The following is a 20513-nucleotide window of genomic DNA, read 5'->3' on the forward strand; positions in this document are numbered from 1 at the left end:
ACAATGGGATACTGCTCACCTATTAACAATGATGAACTCACTTCATCTTGGATGGAGCTTGAAGAAATCATGTTAAGTGAGTTATTCAAGAAAAAGAAGGATGAATATGGGATGGTCTCACTCATGGACAGAGTTGCCAAATAAGAATAGAAAGGGGCAACAAAAAATAGAAGTTGGACTCAGTTTGCTGTACTGCACCAAAGTAAAGGACTCTGGGAGAAAGGAGAGTTTTCCGGTCTTGGTGCGTGATGGTGGAGGAGGACATAAGCTGGGGATGAGAGTGTTTTGCAGAAAATAGAGAAATTTTACACATAAACCAACAACTATATTTTATGTAAACCATTAATCCCCCCCAATTAAAAAAAACTCACCAAACATCTCTCAACTATGATTATTCTTTATCAGTTCCTTTATCACTGCACTACTGAAATTACCTTTCTTGTTTATCTTTCCTTCTAGTCCTTAAGTTCTTTACCACCAACAATTGTAGTTTGTACAGTGTCTAACTCAGTTCATTCAGTAGATTCTTCTAAATCTTAAAGAATAGGATGTGTTCCAAAGTATTTTGTGATAGTGTGTTACATAAGTGTATTATATGTCTAACTAACTTCAGTCTTGATTCATATTTATTGTGTACTTAATATGCAATCAAGCATTTTGTACATCTTATAGGTCAAAGTCATCTTCTTAGCAGAAATTCAAAATGGTAATTTCATTTTACAGGTGAAGAAACTGAGAATCAAGAAAATGAAAAACTAACTAGCTGAGTATCATCAGTGGGAACTCAGATATGTCACCAAACTCCTGACTCATAGCACTTCCTTTAGCTAAATGACATTGCAAAACTCTCTCCTACTTCTTCAGGGACTGCTCATCAAATTTCTCCAATATGGATAGATTTTTATCCTCTAGGATGTCCAAAATCTTACAGAAATCACACAGATAGAATATCTGTTTTTTTTCCTCCAAAAACAGATGTAACCATACAGCAATTAAATTGCTTTTCCTGCAAACTCAAGAAAATTCCAGAATAAAAGTTAGAATGATATTTTTAAAACAAGTTTGGATTAAATATCAAAGAGGTGCAGAGACACACTTAATTCCACATAACACTTTATAGTTTCATATTTTCATTCTTCTCAGTGTTCTCTGTAACTGTTATATGTGGCCAAAAGGGAATAGGGAACTTTGAAAAGACACTTTATAATCTATACTCCCAGTTTTGAAAGAAAATGAAAGGCATTTAGGGAAAGGCAAGGAAAATACTTACAACAACTTATTGACTCATTTCATATTCAGTTAATGGCCCTGCTACTCCCTTAAGTAGTGAATCCATCAAGAAAAATATATTCAAAATTATATGTTAGAGAGGAAGGAGACTTTGACCAAATTAAGGTGTTTTTTTTTTTTCTTCACACTATCTGCTTCTTAAGAACTACTTCTATAAAAAAAAGAACCCAAATGTGTTTTTTTTTCAGTTCTTTGAAGAAAAACATTATGACTACATAAGAAAAGGTTGGATTTAAACCTTTCAAAAACAAAGTGAGCTTCCATAAAATTTCTTTTTTATTTTATTAGTAATTAACAGGGGCAGGGGTACATAGCATAATGGTTATACAAAGAGACTCTCATGCCTGAGGCTTCAAAATCCCAAGTTCAGTCCTCCACACCACCATAAACCAGAGCTGAGCAGTGCTCTGGTTTTAAAAAATAATAATAATTTAACAGAGTGGTATAAATTGTAAGGTTTTAGAAGTATGATTTCACACCCACTATGGTGTACGCACATCACCACACCCTCCTGTAAAGTCAAGAAGATCTCTCTGTTCATCAAATGTCAACTATTGGATGATTTTGGAAAGTTAGAAATAAACTTTTATAACAAAATGTATTCATTGTTCATTGGATTCTTTTTTTAATTTTTTAGGATTTATTTTTTGTATTTATTTATTTATTTATTGGATAGACACAGAGAAATCAAAAAAGGAAGGGAGAGATACTAAGAGAGAAAGAGAAACTCCTGCAGTACTGCTTCTCTACTCGTGATGCTTTCCCCCTGCAGATGGGGACAGGGGCTTGAATCCAGGTCCTCACACATTGTAATGTGCATTCAACAGGCTTAACCACCACCCAACTTCCTATTCATTAGTTTCTTTAATAAAATTTAGAGAGTAAGTGCTGCTGTCAGGCACAACCCTTGATACAGAGGGTCCTAGGGATATTGTCCTTGTCTTCACAGTATTTATAGCTTAATAGAAAAGACAAAGTTAGCAGAAGTTACGAGTACATAAAATGTTGTGAAGGAAAAAGTAGAGGTGCTAAAAGGCCATATTGCATGTCCCCTGAATTATGGGATGTTCTGGAAGGCTTCTCTAAACAGTGACACTATAACTGTACTACATGGGTGGCATAGTATTTTCCCAGGACTGCCCTAACAAAATACCACAAAGCAAGCTGTGTAAAAGGACTCAATCTGTGGGTGAGATTGTTCTACAGAGAACTTTCACAGGAAGATGAGAAATTATACCTGTGTCAAAAACTGTAAACCATTAACCCACTCCCAAAAAAAAATTTAAAAAACAACTTAAATTTGTTTCTTCTTATGGTTCTGGAGGCTAGAACTACTAGACGGAAGTCCAAACTTAAGTTGTCAACAATGAATCTTTCCTGAATTCCTCCTCCTTTCTGGTGGTGACTGTCAATTCTTGGTGCTCTGTGCTTTACAAGTGAGTCACTCCAGACTTTGCCTCTATTGTTGTATGGTACTCTCCCTGTGTGTCTCTTTTTTTTAATATTTCTTTATTCCCTTTTTGTTGTCCTTGTTGTTTTATTGTTGTAGTTACTATTGTTGTTATTGATGTCATCATTGTTGGATAGGACAGAGAGAACTGGAGATAGAGGAGGGGAAGACAGAGAGGGGAAGAGAAAGAGAGACACCTGCAGACCTGCTTGACCATTTGTGAAGCAACTCCCCTGGAGGTGGGGAGCCGGGGGCTCAAACCAGGATCCTTATGCTGGTCCTTGCGCTTTGCACCACGTGCGCTTAACCTGCTGCGCTACTGCCTGACTCCCTTGTGTGTCTCTTATGCCCTTCTTAACTGGATACTAGTTGTACTGGACTCAGGCTTCACTGTACCCCAGTGGAAACTCATCTCAACTAATTACATCTGTAACTCCTGATAGGCAGTGGGAGTTAGGAGTTCAACACACCATTTTTATTAGTGATTTAATTTAATTTAATTTAATTAGTGATATACAAGATTGTGGGGTGAGAGGGGTACAAATCTATACAATTCCCACCACCAGAGGTCCATATCCCATCCCCCCTTTGGAAGTTTCCCTATTCTTTATTAAACCCTCTAGGAGTATGGAACAAGGATCATCATGGGGTGTAGAAGATGAGAAGTCTGGTTTCTGTAATTGCCTCTCTGCTGTACATGGGTGTTAACAGTTTGATTCATACTTCCAGCCTGTTTCTATCTTTCCCTAGTGGGGTAGGGCTTTGTGGAGGTGGGGTTCTGGGACATACTAGTGAGGTTGTCTGCCCAGGGAAGTCAGGTTGGTGTCATGGTAGTATCTGCAACATGGTGGCTAAAAAATATTAAGATATAAAACAGAACTAATTGTATAGTAGTCAGGAATCTAAAGGTAAGAATATAACAGATGGAATTTGGTGTCATCATATTGGAAAGGTAGGAAATCTATTTTAGGTATATTCCAAGGGACCTGTGACTTCACTAATTTTTTCTTGAGCCCCACAGATAACATGCAGGTGGGATAAAAATATGATCTGGGAAGATGGTGTCAAAGTTAGGAATAGGAGTAAAAAACTGGGTCAGGGCACACAGAAGCTCCCAAATATGGGAAAAGTACATAAACCCCATTGATCTGACCTAGAGTCCATGTCTAGTCATAATTAGCACAGGAGCCTGTGTCACCTCTGAGTCCCTGTAAGTCTGAGCTCACATTCCATGGTCACAGCTGGGAACATTCTAAGTTGCATTCATTAAGGACCAGTCTTCCTCGAGTAGCAGAGTAGGCTGACCTAGTCTTCCTTTGGAGAGTGGGGCAGTTTCTACCACTGTTGTATTACATTGAGGGCAAGGTCCTGTAGAGGACCCACAAGAGGGTTTATGATGTTGTTCCTGATGGAGATGACCAGTGATATTGTAGAGGGGGATCTGTTAGAGGCCTAGGCCCATCATATCTTTGTGGGAATCCCAGGGTTCCCTGACTACAACACATCATTTTGAGAAGACAAAAATTAACCCACAATAGATGGGAAGGAGCTAACTAGAAAAACATAAATAAGGTGACAGCCAGGACTAGTGATAGGAACAGGCTATCACATTGAGAAGAAGAATGCAGATGACTGTCTGTGGTCTTGACTTACCTTTCTGCACTCATCTTTTCTGGTTTCAGCTTGTCAGAGTTATGATAATTGTTACCCTTGACCAAGTTCTGGAGAGCAAAATGGGAACCTGACATTTCTTCGTTTTTGAGATCTTGGGGGATGGGGAGAATCATTATAGAGGGAACACAGAGGCTTTCTTGGCAATGTTTCTCTCAGTAGCCATGACTGAAGCATGATAAAAAGTAGCTCTCCTTTCACTCTTTCCAGTTCTGGAATACTTCGTGTGTAATTTTATATGTCAGAATAAATTGCTAACCCAAACCACATTAGAAACCAAAATAACAATAATAAAAAGAAGAAGAAAAAAACCACCTTAATGGTCTCTTCCACAGTATAAAATAAGCTAATTCCCAGAAGACTATGTCTGAATGAAAATATACCCTTGTTTTTAAGACCAACCCACATCCTGATACTCTGGCCACTTGCTCCTTTGAATCCTGATCAATTCCATAACCAGTTGTGAGACCACAAATCATGATGCAATTGCCTCATTAGGCAATTCCTGTAAACTCATCCTGTGCTTCCGACATTTAAGGTTTCAAAAGATCCCTAAGGATAGGGAAGTCAGATAGGATGGGCTAACTGAGCAGTGCAAGATTATTAATTAAATAGTTGGTCACAGAGAACCAAAGAGTGGGATCCTGTTCTTGCTTCTTGTCCCTAGAGAGAGAGAGAGACCGGGTGCTTATGTGTGTGAACAAAATTTTTGCTGTTCTCTAGACCACAGTTTACTTTGGAACAGGTTCTTCTAAGAAATCATGTGGGACACTGAGTACATCATATTTTCTCAGATCAGCTGTTCCTGGAATAGTCAACACAGTAGCCCAAAATCCATCACGTAATAGAATACATTTGCTTCCCCATCACAAACTTTATCCAATTTCTGGGAACTCAGACACAAAAGTAGCATGAAAACTAGCGGTTGACACAGCTGAATTCTCCTGACTATGTCAGCTGAGTTCTCTTCAAAGCTCTAAGAGCAAGACAAGCTGTTCAGGACAGAGTGTAACATTATAGCATCTATATCCCCTGGAATCTTCTTGGATCCTGCTCACATCATTTGTGGAATAAACAAAACACACACACACCTTTGCATTCAAAACCAGGAGGTTCTTGGTACCTCCTCTCATCAGTTAAAAACAAATTGGTGACTAGGGAGATATTTCAGCCTATTAAAGCACCAACTTGCATGACTGAGGCTCCGGAGTCACAAATTCAAGCCCTAGCACCATTGTACGCCAGAGCTGAGCAGTGCTTTAGATCTCTCTCACGTTTGCTCACTCTCACTCTCTCTCCCTCTTTCATAATAATTAAATCAATCATTTAAAAAACAACTTTCAAAAGAGTAGGTATGGAGCAGCTTCCCCGTAGAGGGGCTAAATAAGAAGACTAAAAACTAAATAGTGACCAATACCTTCAATTAGTTGTAAATTTTGTGTGGACTACTGATTGTGTACAAAGACTCTGATATGTTTGCAGCTTAATTCCCCCCGTCTTTTACTGGGTAGACTATGTGTCCTATGTATTTCACAGGGTGGTTGAGTGGATTGAACAAGTTAATTATGGGAAAGCAATTTGAAAATAGAAAAGGACCACACATGTTTCAGTTCTCCTGTTAGGTTCCTATATCTCCAACCATCTCCCAGAAATCTGTTCCTCTCTCCCCTCACCATCACCTTCTTTTTTTTTTTTTTCTCCAACCTGTTTCTACAGAGAAACACAGAGGCTGAGGCCAGGGAGAGACAGAGTATTCCTGTGGGTCCCCCAAACTTCTACTTGCCCCCACCCCCTCCCTTTACCAAGGGGCTTCTCCCCACAGTTGCACATTTTAGTCCTGTTGTTGTGCATCCTCGCTGAATATTAGAATTGCCAACATAACCTTTTGAATTACTGATACCTGCAGCCCAACCTAAAAGCTCTGATTTAATCATTCTGGACAACTGTAACTCAGTCTCTGAAGCACCCCCACTGTGAGTCCAGTGGGCAGCTGTGATCTTTTCAAATAACTGTGTTAGAGCCCACAAACTAAAATCATAGGAATAAAAAGTGCCAAGCATTGGGATGGGTGTTTAAGTTCATCATCTCCTTTAGTCCTCACAACCATGCTCTGACACAAGTACTTTTAATCTCAGCTCCACAGGGTGAGAAGCTTATATTGTGGACCTAAAAATTACTAAATGATAGGGTTGGGAATTGGAACTTGGCTCTGTCCAACTCCAAGCATGCTAGGCCATTCACCATGATCCCGTACTGCCCTCCTCTGAAATCTTGTAAACAGGTAAAGCAAACCTGGAGGAATGTTGAAATGGCTGACTTTAATTGGGGAAAAAAGAGAGGAAAAGAAATTGGTCATGCCAAATGAATCTGAGAATTTAGAAGCAGTCTGATGTGACCATGTTAAAGCATTTTCCTTCTGGGTAGTTCAGATATACAGTTGACCTGCAGTGTGTTACAACTGGGGAGTTGGCTTAATTTTATATTTTAATTTACGTGGCATTCCATCAAGCAGTGTGATCTCACTCTCAGTTTTCATAGTCCAAAGAAAAGTGTAAATATGATGGTGGGAACTGTATGTAATTATAATCCTGCTATCTTACAATCTTACTAATCATTATTAAATCACTAATAAAATTTTTCTTTAAAAAAGCATGTAAATGAAGAGGTTTAGGAGAGGGAAAGGGCCTAAGGACCTTCAAATCTTTCCCAGTGAAGGGAGATACCCTTTCTCTCTCCCCCACCATAACAATATACTATATGTGATAAGCAATATGTAAGCTTCAAATGGGGAGATAGCATAGTGGTTATGGGGGAAAAAATCTTTTTTTTATTTATAAAAAGGAAGCATTGACAAAACTATAGGATAAGAGGGGTACAACTCCACACAACTCCCACCACCAGAACTCTGTATCCCATCCCATCCCTTGATAGCTTTCCTATTCTTTAACCCTCTGGGAGTATGGACCCAAAGTCATTGTAGGATGCAGAAGGTGGAAGGTCTGGCTTCTGTAGTTGCTCCCCTGCTGAACATGGGCATTCAAAGGTCGATTCATACTCCCAGTGTGCCTCTCTCTTTCCCTAGTGGGGTGGGGTTCTGGGGAATCAGAGTTCCAGGACACATTGGTGGGGTTGTCTGTCCAGGGAAGTCTGGTTGGCATCATGCTAGCATCTGGAGCGTGGTGGCTGAAAAGAGAGTTAACATATAAAGCCAAGGGAGTCCAGTGGTAGCACGGTGAGTTAAGCGCACGTCGCCCAAAGAGCAAGGACAGGCATAAGAATCCCGGTTCGAACCCCGGCTCCCCACCTGCAGGGGAGTCGCTTCACAGGCAGTGAAGCAGGTCTGCCGGTGTCTATCTTTCTCTTCTCCTTCTCTCTCTATTTCTCTCTGTCCTAACGATGACATCAATAACAACAACATAATAACTACAACAACAATTAAAAAGGCAATAAAAGGGAAAATAAATAAATATAAAAAACAAAAAGCATATAAAACCAAACAAGTTGTTGATTAATCATGAACCTAAAGGCTGGAGTAGTGCAGATGAAGAGTTGGGGGGGGTTCTCCATTTTGTAGATAGCTAGTAGGCATATTTTAGTTATATTCTAAAGGGCCTTTGGCTATACTAGTTTTTTTTTTTCCCTGAGCCTGAAATCTGACATGCAGGTGAATCCAAGTTATTGTCTGGGGAGATGATGTCCTTATTCTTTACCCCTCTGGGAGTACGGATCAAAGATCTTTATGGACACATATGGCTTCTATAATTACTTCTCCACTGGATATGGATATTGACAGGTTGATCCATAATCCCAGTCTGTCTCTCTTTCCCTAGTGGGGCAGGGCTCTGGGGAGGTGGAGCTCCAGGACACGTTGGTGAGGTTGTCTGTCTAGGGAAGTCCGGTTGGCATCATGGTAGCATCTGAAAGTTGGTGACTGAAAAGCATTTAAATATAAAAAACAGAATAAATTCGTTCATAATCAGGAATCTAGAGGTAATAATAGGGCAAATGGAACTAAGGGTTTTCATGAAAACACTAACATTCTGTGGTTTTATAGCTGCACTCACTGAAGTCTGAGGGCCTGGTGCAAGATGACAGTAGGAGGGTATAACTGGGAGGAAAAAGTAGTTCCCAGGTTAAGCACCAAACATAATAGTTATGCAAAAAGACTTTTATGCCTGAGGCTCTGAGATCTGAGGTCAAAGGTTCAATTCACTCCTTCAGCCACACCTCAAAACCACCCACTCCCCCAGACTGAGCTGAATAATGCTCTGGTAAGTAAATATAGAACTAAAAGAAGTAGCACTGAGCTTAGAGGTCTCTCCATCAACACTTTTCCACAGCAGTTCAATTTTTACTTCCTTGACCTACTAAATGCCACACAAGTCCTGATTCAAAGAATGAACTATTGCTCTGTTGAAAAGAAAATCTAAAAGCTGCCATTCTGGTTAATAAGTTGTAGAATTAATAAACCTGAACCCTTCTTAAACTACCAATTTTCAGAGAATTGGATTACAACAAAATGGACTTCATCCTAAACTTGTACTGAGCCAGCCTGGGTGATTCTGAAAATCTCATTATGCCCATGGTACTTAACAAAATGTTCCAGTTAATAGAATGATGATAATAGCATTTGCCATTCTTGGCTTTCCCAGTACATTATCTGTGAACATCATAAACCTTCAAAACTGCTCTTCATAAAAGTTGAGATGTTGCTCAGAGACCCATTAGAAGGGATTGGAAAGCCTCATGACTTCTCCAGAGTTCAAAACCTCCCCTGCCTCCCTGTCTTCTGCAAAGGCAGCAGTGGGTAGTGACTGGGATATTCTGCCACAGATAATGTTGTTGTTCTTTGGAGCAAGCAGAATCACCTTGTCAAATGGCATTGCATAATTATTTCCCCCATGAAGTGTGTATCGTATTTGTCAGGGAACTGAGCAGTGACATACCAAGTTTAGCTCACAAATTACCAAGTACAAAGATGAGAGTTCAAGCCCCAGTCCCCATGCAAGAGAAAGCTTCATGAGCGGTGGAGCAGGGCTACAGGTATCACCCTTTCACCCTCTTTCTTTTTTTTTTAATTTTTATCAGCAATTTAATATTGATTTACAAAATCACATGTCAACAGGGGTATAATTCCACGTTGTTCTCACCACCAGAGTGCTGAATCCCAAGTCTTTTCATTATAAACCACCGCGATTCTTCCAAGGCTACAGATAAGTTAGCTATCATCCCTACAACTATCTGTCTACATTTGTACCTAATTGCCCCCTTTTTCTTCCAGGATTCTTGCCCAATCCTCTCTGCCCCTCTAAGCCACACATAACCCTATTACTAAATCTAAATATATCTCCCCTTTTCGTCCTCTCTCTCTCTGGGAGCCTTCTCACTCTCTATCTCCCCTTCCTTCCTGATCTCTGTCAAATAAATACATACAATTTTAAAGTCATATTTTCTATTACCTTTATGTCAGTTTCTGATCCTAGCAAGAATAATTTTTAATAAAAAAGGCATGTTTTATATTAATATAAATATATATGTCACCTAGGTTGTGTGTATATGTATGACTTATAGAAGCAATATTTTGAAAAGTTACTAGCTTCATGCTGACTGTCCATATGCCAGCAGTTAAGAATTGCAAAATTAGGGAGTCGGGCTGTAGCGCAGCGGGTTAAGCGCAGGTGACGCTAAGCTCAAGGACCGGCGTCAGGATCCCGATTCCAGCCCCCGGCTCCCCACCTGCAGGCAGGTCCCTTCACAGGCGGTGAAGCAGGTCTGCAGGTGTCTGTCTTTCTCTCCCCCTCTCTGTCTTCCCCTCCTCTCTCCGTTTCTCTCTGTCCTATCCAACAACGACGACAACAACAATAATAACTACAACAATAAAACAACAAGGGCAACAAAAGGGAATAAATAAATAAAATAAAATATTTTTTAAAAATTAAAAAAAAAAAGAATTGCAAAACCAGACTAGAAGATTAGCTTACTTAGTAGGGCATCTGCTTTGCCAGGTGTCTGGGCCGGGTCCTAACCCTGGTATCAGATATGTGTCTCTTCTACTCTCTCTTTATGTATATCTTGTACTCTTTCTTTTTTTTAGATTTTATTTATTTATTGATGAGAAAGAGAGGAGGAGAGAGAGAAAGAACCAGATACACTGGTACATGTGCTGCCGGCCTTGAACTCAGGACCTCACCCTTGAGAGTCAAGCACTTAATCCACTGCGCCACCTCCTGGACCACCTTGTACTCTTTCTTTTTTTTTTTAATTTTTTTTTTATATTTATTGTATTTATTTTCCCTTTTGTTGCCCTTGTTGTTTTATTGTTGTATTTATTATTGTTGTTGTTGTTGTTGGATAGGACAGAGAGAAATGGAGAGAGGGAGGGGAAAACAGAGAGGAGGAGAGAAAGACAGACACCTGCAGACCTGCTTCACCGCCTGTGAAGCGACTCCCCTGTAGGTGGGGAGCCGGGGTTCGAACCGGAATCCTTATGCCGGTCCTTGTGCTTTGCGCCACCTGCGCTTAGCCCGCTGTACTACAGCCCAACTCCCCCCTTGTACTCTTTCTATGTCTCTAGATGAATGGAAAAAAGACTCAAAAGCAAAAAAAAAAAAAAGTGCAAGGCCAAGGCCTAGGTTCCTCAAACGGAAAGGAAGGAAGGAAGGAAGGAAGGAAGGAAGGAAGGAAGGAAGGAAGGAAGGAAGGAAGGAAGACAGGAAGGAAGGAAGGAAGACAGGAAGGAAGGAAGGAAGGAAGGAAGGAAGGAAGGAAGGAAGACAGGAAGACAGGAAGGAAGGAAGGAAGGAAGGGAGGAAGGAAGACAGGAAGGAAGGAAGGAAGGAAGGAAGGGAGGAAGACAGGAAGGAAGGAAGGAAGGAAGACAGGAAGGAAGGAAGGAAGACAGGAAGGAAGGAAGGAAGGAAGGGAGGAAGGAAGACAGGAAGGAAGGAAGGAAGGAAGGAAGGGAGGAAGGAAGACAGGAAGGAAGGAAGGAAGGGAGGGAGGAAGGAAGGAAGGGAGGAAGGAAGGAAGGAAGGGAGGGAGGAAGGAAGGAAGACAGGAAGGAAGGGAGGGAGGAAGGAAGGAAGGAAGACAGGAAGGAAGGAAGGAAGGAAGGGAGGGAGGAAGGAAGGAAGACAGGAAGGAAGGAAGGAAGGGAGGAAGGGAGGGAGGAAGGAAGGAAGGAAGACAGGAAGGAAGGAAGGAAAGGAGGAAGGAAGGAAGGAAGACAGGGAGGAAGGGAGGAAGGAAGACAGGAAGGAAGGAAGGAAGGAAGGAAGGAAAGGAGGGAGGGAGGGAGGAAGGAAGGAAGGGAGGGAGGAAGGGAGGGAGGAAGGAAGGGAGGGAGGGAGGGAGGGAGGAAGGAAGGAAGGGAGGGAGGAAGGAAGACAGGAAGGAAGGAAGGAAGGAAGGAAGACAGGAAGGAAGGGAGGAAGGAAGACAGGAAGGAAGGAAGGAAGGAAGGAAGGAAGGAAGGAAGGGAGGGAGGAAGGGAGGGAGGGAGGGAGGGAGGAAGGAAGGAAGGAAGGAAGGAAGGAAGACAGGAAGGAAGGGAGGAAGGGAGGGAGGGAGGAAAGAAGAAAGGACAGAAAGAAAGAAGGAATGAAAGGAAGAAGGGAAGAATGGCAGGCAAGGATGGGAGAAGAGGGGAAAAAGAGAAAGAAAGAAAGAAAGAAAGAAAGAAAGAAAGAAAGAAAGAAAGGGAGGGAAGGAGGGAGGGAAAGAAAGAAAAGAGTGGAGTGATCTAGGAGGTTGATGCAGTGAATAAAGCATTGAATTCTCAACCATGAGGTCTTCTGCCCTATTTTATTTGCAAAGATTCTTCTGGGGATTCTATTTTCATTCAGCTGTTTCAGGTGTCCTGGCCATTACATTTGAGCTCTTAATCAGGAGCACTATCTTAGTACTGATACAATCTCTTATCACCTTACATCCTATTATGCCTTACAGTTATTCCCCAGATCCATTTAGTTCATAACTCAAATTTTACATTCTCCTCTTCTTCCCATACCCCAGAGTGTTCAAAGCATACATTAAAATAGATTTTTTAAAAATGGGTTTTATAACACAAAGCTGCACATTCTGAAGTCTCTCCCTTTCCATGAGAAATCTCTTATGTTTAAAGAGAAAGCATGGCTTTGTATAATTCTTTTAGATCAAGGTTTCGCTGGGGGGAAATGGCAGAATTGTTGAAATTTGCACTCATTAGCATCCAAGTTGTGCTTAAACACTTTTCTATATTCAGAGCTTGAGCAAAACAGGTCCATGAATCTATACCAGCCACCTCTCTGTAGCTAAAAACAAATGAGGCCAATGAAAGAAAGCCTTTGGAACATAGTTTTAAAATCTATTCAAGTGTCATCATCTCTTAAAGATTTCACACTTTATTTAGGCACTTTCACTCTGGAAAAGAAATTGGTGCGAGGTTGTTTGTCAATTTTAAAACTCTGGTTCAAGGATCAGCAACCTTTGGATACCTAGAGAGAGTCAGAGCAGACCCCAGCACTCTGTGGCTATCACCATGCATACCATAACTCCCCCTGTCCCATTAAGTCCATCAAAGCAGAGGGCTTCCAAGAGACAATGTCAGGAACAACAGTCCAACATGGACCCCAGGAACTCCTCAAGCTAGCAATTAACAAAGAGAGTTTAAGAGAGAAAAAAATCAATGTTTCTCTGCTCTGCTATGGAAACATAGTCTTCACTGTACATATACACATCTGATAAGATTTCACAAGTCTGGGAGTCGGGCTGTAGTACAGTGGGCTAAGCGCAGGTGGCGCAAAGCACAAAGACCGGCATAAGGATCCCGGTTCGAACCCCGGCTCCCCACCTGCAGGGGAGTCGCTTCACAGGCGGTGAAGCAGGTCTGCAGGTGTCTATCTTTCTCTCCTCCTCTCTGTCTTCCCCTCCCTCTCTCCATTTCTCTCTGTCCTATCCAACAACAACAACAACAACAATAATAACTACAACAATAAAACAACAAGGGCAACAAAAGGGAAAAAATAAATAAAATAAATATAAAAAAAAGATTTCACAAGTCTATATCAAATTAAAAAGCTTCTGCACAGCAAAAGAAACCACCACCAAAACAAAGAGACCCCTACAGAATAGGATAAGATCTTTACATGCCATACATCAGACAAGAGGCTAATAACCAAAATATATAAAGAGCTCTCCAAACTCAACAAGAAAAAAGCAAATCACCCCATCCAAAACTGGGAAGAGGACCTGAACAGAATATTCAGCACGGAAGAGATCCAAAAGGCCAACAAACATATGAGAAAACTTTCCAAGTCACTGATTGTCATAGAAATGCAAACAAAGACAATAATGAGATGCCACTTCACTCCTTTGAGAATGCCATAAATCAGAAATGATAATAACAACCAATGTTAGAGAGCTTGTGGGGACAAAGGAACCTTCCTGCACTGCTAGTGGGAATGTAAATTGGTCCAACCTTTGTGGAGAAGAGTCTGAAGAACACTCTGAAGGATAGAAATGGACCTTCCCTATGACCCTACAATTCTTCTCCTGGGGATATATCCTAAGGAGTCAAATATAACCATCCAAAAAGATTTGTGTATACCCATGTTCATAGCAGCACAATTTTTTTGACTAAGTGAAACTTTAATAAAGATTACCAAAAATAACCTTTAAAATTTTTGCTCTAAATCATTATCAAACACATAAAAATAAGATATTGCAAAGATTCTGTATAAATTAACAATATGAATAAAGGCTTCAATATGGTCAAGTATTTAATTACAAACGATTTTAAAATGAGGTTAAGTATGTCCTAATTTAGCACAGAAAATACCATATATTAATAGAATTTAAAAATATTATTTTCTTCCTTTCTCCCCTTGTGTAAAGGTGCATATAGAATTATATTCTTATGATTGACCATTCAAAATTCATTCACTCACTTATTCAGCAACAACAGTATATATGATATGAACCATTTCGGAGTCAAGTTCTATGAAATAAGCTCTTAGGATCACAAAAAATACATATACTCAAACCTGTTCATTGAATAAAAAAGAAAGGTAAAAAGAAGTGTGTCTCAAATCCAAAAATAACGGACAAAGATCTCTCTTTATCTGATGGATACCTTGTTCTATACTGCCGCTTCTCACTGGCACTTGTGGGAGTTGTCTTCCTCTTCTATTGCTAAAGGCTGCATCTGCAGAAGGAGACTGGGTTGGGCTGCCTTGTCAGTGCATTCTTTCTGCATCACATGCAGTCCCTTTCCTAGTCTGTTTCTGGATGCTAGATCTTTCAGGCTCTCTGGAGTGCCTGGTAGTATGTAGGCATTCTGCACTTCATCCTCGTTTTGCTCTGGGAATCGTAAGAAGCTCACTGTCTTGTGACAGTGGATCTCTGGATCTGTAATCTCTGGATCTGTAATCACTTGGACTTCGGGAAGCATCGTGGTGTCTGGTTGGAGAACGTGACCTTCTCATTGGATGAATTTCATCTGAACTCCTCTATAATGGCACATTTGGTAAATGTAAACACGGCTTTCCCTGATCATCGCCATGATGAGGAGATACTGAACGTGAGTGGTGATGAGTTATTCTTTGCTGTTCTGGCACAGTTAAGGTTGTAGATTTACTTTCTCTGGCACTAGACCTATAGCCTATTTGCAGTTTTTTGCTAGAGCTTTCTCCATGAATATGTCGCCTTGGCATGAAAGGTGATGGGTGAGGCAGAGGTAATGAAGATTCATCATGTGTCTGAAGTTTATACCAATGTGGTTCATCATCTAAAAGTGCTGTCTCCAGTCTATGAGGATCTCTCGAAGAAATTCACTTTCTTCTTCTTGCACTCTTGGTTGATCCCACACAGTTATCTCTAATATTCGCTCTCTAAAATCTCTACGATGTACATGTGAATAGACAAAAGTTTGATTCCATTTTGGCTCTAGTACTTTCCTTACTGTTTTTGGTCCTCCTTTTACTTTTATCACTTCTATCTGGAAGAAAATACATTTTTACACAGGATTCCTAGAACGTCCATCTATTCTAGAGGGTAGGTCAGTTGCTTGCAGAATGTTTACAATCAGCTGGTGCCCCACTTTATCATACCAAAGTTTTACAGAAAGTTGTCCAGGTAAGACTTGTGGGGCATCTTTTAGAGCTCCAGGACTGGTTGGAGAAATAACTGAAATAGGTCTTTCTATCTTCTGAGATTCAAAGGAACTTGAACTAGACTCCAGTGGAAGGTGGGAGCTCTCAGGAATCCTTGGAATGTCACCAATAGGCCTTGAAACAATAATTTCAACTTGAGGTTCTGATTTTGACTCAAAAATAATGTAAACTTCTTCATTTGTAGCTCCCGGCAGGGGTTTACCATTCCATTCTAGAACTTCATCCTCTGCTCTTAGATATCCAACTACATCCGCAAAGCTACCCTTCTTTACTCTGGTGATGAAGGCACCAAGGCGTCCTAAGTCAGTCATTTTTCCTCCAACAACTTTCAGACCTAGTAATGCACCTGATTCTTTGGGCATGGTGGTTCTCTTGTTGAGAATAACACATCCAGGGAGTCTGATGGTAGCATAGTGGGTTAAGCGCACATGGCGCAAAGCTCGAGGACAGGCTTAAGGATCCTGGTTCGAGCCCCCAGCTCCCTACCTACAGGGGGTTTGTTTCACAGGAGGTGAAGCAGGTCTGCAGGTGTCTATCTTTCTCTCCCCCTCTCTATCTTCCCTTCCTCTCTCCATTTCACTCTGTCCTATCCAACAAAGACAACAATAATAACTACAACAATAAAACAACAAGGGCAAACAAAAGAGAATAAATAAATATCTCAGAGTACTTGTGATCACAAGTATGTTGAAATTTGTCAAGATTCTGAGGACTGGATTCGACTTCCGGAGGCGGAGCTACAAGCAGCAGATCGCTTTCTCTCCTCTCCTCTCCCGGATCAACTAGGAATGCCAAAGGAGACCACCCGGACCAAAACAAGACAGGACTAGAATGACCACAGGAACCCAGTAAATCACCCGTGAGTACAAACAGGCATGGCTGGTGACAGAGAGGAGAGAGGGGCCTAAGGAGAGATTAAGTGGCTGCTAACAGTTCAACAGTTTATCAGTGGAGACACCACCTCCAGTCTGCTCCACAACAAGGGGACAGCTGAAGGGAGGAAAGGACTCCCCAGAGACTCACTAAGTGCAACTCTGAGTCTCCATTGCTACTACCCTCAGAATCTGGAGCAGCAACAGGGAGGGACACCAGGGGACAGAGATCTAACCGGGAAACTCAGGAGAAGACCTATACCTCGGTGGCATAGCTGAGGGGCTGTGAAAGTCTCTTTGCATAACCACTAGATTATCTCTGCCACACCCTGCTTTCTCTCTTGGTCAGGAGTCAGTGATTAAGCTAAGAAGCCTATTGATAGTTTAAAAGCCCTCAGGCTGCCATAGCCTACAGGGAAGAAAAAAAAAGAGGCTTTTACACCACTGAGCTCCAACTCAGGGATTGAAAAAACTGTTAACATAAATAAAATGGTTAAAATAACAAGAAAAAATATTGGAGACTCGAACCAGGACAAGAGTCCAGCTAAAAGTCCTCCAGAGGGTGAAGTACAAAACAACGAGTTCAACATCCAAACATTAGCTAAGGAAATAATAACAGGAGTGAGTAAAGAATTTGAAAAAATTGTAATCAGAAATGCAGGAACAACAAATGAGAATATGGAAGAAAATTCTAATTATCTCATGGTTATTAGAGAGCTGAAAGCTGAAATCGCTGAGCTAAGAAGGCAACTAGCTGAACAAGCTAAAACAGTATCAGAGCAGGGCAACAAAATAGATGAACTCCAGAAAGCAGTAGAGGGCAGAGAGAATAGAATCTATGAGGCTGAAGACAGAATTAGCAAGATTGAGGATGAATTAGAGACAACTAAAAAAGAAGTAAGAGATCTCAAAAAGAGATTAAGAGATGCTGAAAACAACAACAGAGTCCTATGGGATGACTTCAAAAGAAACAATATATGCATTATTGGCTTACCAGAGGAAGAAAGAGAAGGGGAGGAAGAAAGCATTCTCCAGGCCATAATAGCTGAAAATTTCTCTAGTCTAGACAACACCAAAGACATAAAGATTCAAGAAGCCCAGAGGGTCCCAAACAGAATTAACCCAGACCTAAAGACACCAAGACATGTCATACTTAGATTGGAAAGGAATAAGGATAAAGAAAGGATCCTCAAGGCTGCAAGAGAAAAACGAAGAGTCACCTACAAAGGAAAACCCATAAGATTAGCAGCAGACTTCTCCATACAAACACTACAGGCCAGAAGAGAATGGAAAGATATCTATCAAGTGCTCAATGAGAAAGGCTTTCAGCCAAGAATACTATATCCTGCTAGACTGTCATTCAGACTAGATGGAAGCATCAAAACCTTCTCAGACAAGCAACAGTTGAAGGAAGCAACCATCACCAAGCCTGCCCTGAAAGAACTTCTGAAAGGTCTCCTATAAACAACCAGACCACCACAAATAGGACATATATCAAAACACTCTAAAACTCTACAAGAATGGCGTTAAAATATCTTCAATCTTTGATATCAATAAATGTCAATTACCTGAATTCACCTATTAAAAGACACAGAGTAGGAAGATGGATCAGAAAACACAACCCAACAATATGTTGTCTACAGGAAACTCACCTAACTCAACAAGACAAACACAGACTTAAAGTGAAAGGATGGAAAATTATCATACAAGCCAATGGCCCACAAAAAAGGGCAGGAACAGCTATTCTCATATCTTACATGATAGACTTTAAAATAGATAAGATTTAAAAAGATAGGAATGGACACTACTTAATGCTCAGAGGATCAGTCAATCAAGAGGACTTAACAATTATTAATATCTATGCACCCAATGAGAAGCATGAGCCATTCTGTATCTGTGAGAGAAAAGGGAAGAATGATTGAATCTGGTTCCCTTCCTAAGACCTGAACCGATCTGTTTCTTCCTTGGCGAACCATAAATGCTAAGGCATCAATCTTGGTAAGGAGTCTTGGAGCTCCACCTACTGGCGTATGAAGCCATTCGAGAACGCCATGTTTCTGCCACAATGCCCCCACTACCGTGGGGGTGGAGTTAAAGATTAGAAGATTTACTGGAGAGGAGGGGGAGAACCGAACGAGGTGCATGTCCTGGAGAGCCTGGTTAACTTTTTCCAGAGCCAAGGATGCTTCGGGGGTTAACATACGCTTTGAGAAGGGCTGTTTGTTTCCTTTTAACAGATCGAACAGTGGTTGCAGGCAGCTCGTAGGCAGATAAAGATACTGCCTAAGCCAATTCAAATTTCCAAGAAAACTTTGTAAAGAAGCAAGAGTGAGATTAGAAGGAAAAGTAACACAAGGTTTTAAAGGACGAATCTGCATTAGGGAAATCTCTGAGCCTAAGAAAGATATTGGAGGGATTAGCTGTATCTTCTCAGGAGCTACATTAAGTCCACTTCTCTTTAAGGCAGGGATTAGAAAATCACGTAGGGCGGAGAGATATGTATCTAATTCTCCCCATATTAACACGTCATCCATATAATGAAAAACCTTAAGGCCCTTATGAATATATGGAAAAAGGGCAGATTTAACAACCTCTTGACAAATAGTAGGACTATTAGCCATGCCCTGGGGCAGTACCACCCATTCAAATCTATCGGCAGGGCTGGCATTATTAATAGAAGGAACAGAGAAAGCAAAATGTTTACAATCTTGTGGGTGTAAGGAAATAGAGAAAAAACAATCTGTATATCAATAGCTATGATTGGAATTCCTGTGGGAATTGCGGAAGCAAGAGGCAAGCCCCTTTGCGGGGAGCCCCAAACCTGCATGGTTTTATTAACTGCACGAAGATCTTGGAGGAGGCGCCATTTTCCTGAGCGCTTTTTAATTACAAAGACTGGAGTATTCCATGGGTTCCGAGAATGACGAATGTGTCCCAAAGATAACTGCTCTTGGACGAGTTTTTTTAAAATTTCTAGCTTCTCCCTAGGCAAAGGCCACTGTTCCACCCAGACAGGCTCATTAGAAAGCCAATCTAAGCGGGGAGTTCTGTTACAAACAGTGGCAGTTAGTATTGGGGGTGCTGGTTGGGTCTAGCACTCTCACAGGAGTGAGTGTGGTGTCCTGCAGAGGTGTCTGAGGATATCACTACATCTAAAGATTCCAGCAAGTCTCTTCCCAATAAATTGGTGCTTATATCAGCTATTAAAGGCTGAAAGCGTCCGGTAGTCCCTTCTGGATCTTCCCACACAAGGGAATCTCGTGTGTGGAATGCCTGAGTCAATCCTCCAACACCATGTAAGCGTGGTCCTGGGAGGAGTTCCCAACTCTGGGGAACCTCTGCTTGTCTTAATATTGTCTTATCTGCTCCCGTGTCAGTCAAACACTTAAAAGGAATATTACCAATCTTTACTGTCATAGTTGGGTGACCCCTTTCTAAAACAGGGGTGGTCCATAAAATCTCAGGCTCCGAATTCGAGCTGTTCTCTTGCTCCAGCCGGTTATTTCTATGCTGGAAGTTCCCACATACCGCGGGTTCCTCCTTCTGCTCACCCTCTGTTATTGTTACTTGGCGTGGTGGGTATAGCGACGGATTGGGTCCCAAGCTGGGCTTCTGTTTGTGGAAGAAGGGCACAGCACCAAGCAGGCGACCTGCTTCCTTCCCTCTTGGGGGCGGGGCTAAGGGAAGCCCCATACCTAGTTTAAATCCCTGTTTACATTTGGCAGAGGCGTGCCATTCCTATGGAACCTTGACCAACAATCTCTCCTCCAGTGAAATCCTTTCTGGCATCTGGGACAAGGCATTCGTGGTCTCTGATTCCCTGTCTAGAGGCGGGGTTGCCCTGATTGGAGGTGGGGTCGCCCTGACTGAAGGTGGGGTCGCCCTGACTGGAGGCGGGGTCGCGGTCTATTTTCTGGACATTGGTTACGCCAATGCCCTTGGCGACCGCACTGAAAGCAAGCTCCTTTTTGCTTATGTAAGGTAGCTGCATAGGCCTGTAACATAGGTCCTTGAAAAGAGCTTGATCTGAGATCCTGTGTAGCTAGAATCCAAGTATCTGGGTGTTCGTTTTTAAGAGTG

At 41.5% G+C, this 20513-nt stretch overlaps 1 pseudogene; it reads right to left on the minus strand.

Moving 5' to 3' along the window:
• Positions 1-5225: 5225 nt before the first annotated feature.
• Positions 5226-15956, minus strand: LOC103122094 (regulating synaptic membrane exocytosis protein 1-like; annotated as a pseudogene).
• Positions 15957-20513: the final 4557 nt, after the last annotated feature.

Source organism: Erinaceus europaeus, chromosome 8 (genome assembly GCF_950295315.1).
Source record: "Erinaceus europaeus chromosome 8, mEriEur2.1, whole genome shotgun sequence".
In the NCBI taxonomy this organism is placed as follows: Eukaryota; Metazoa; Chordata; class Mammalia; order Eulipotyphla; family Erinaceidae; genus Erinaceus; species Erinaceus europaeus.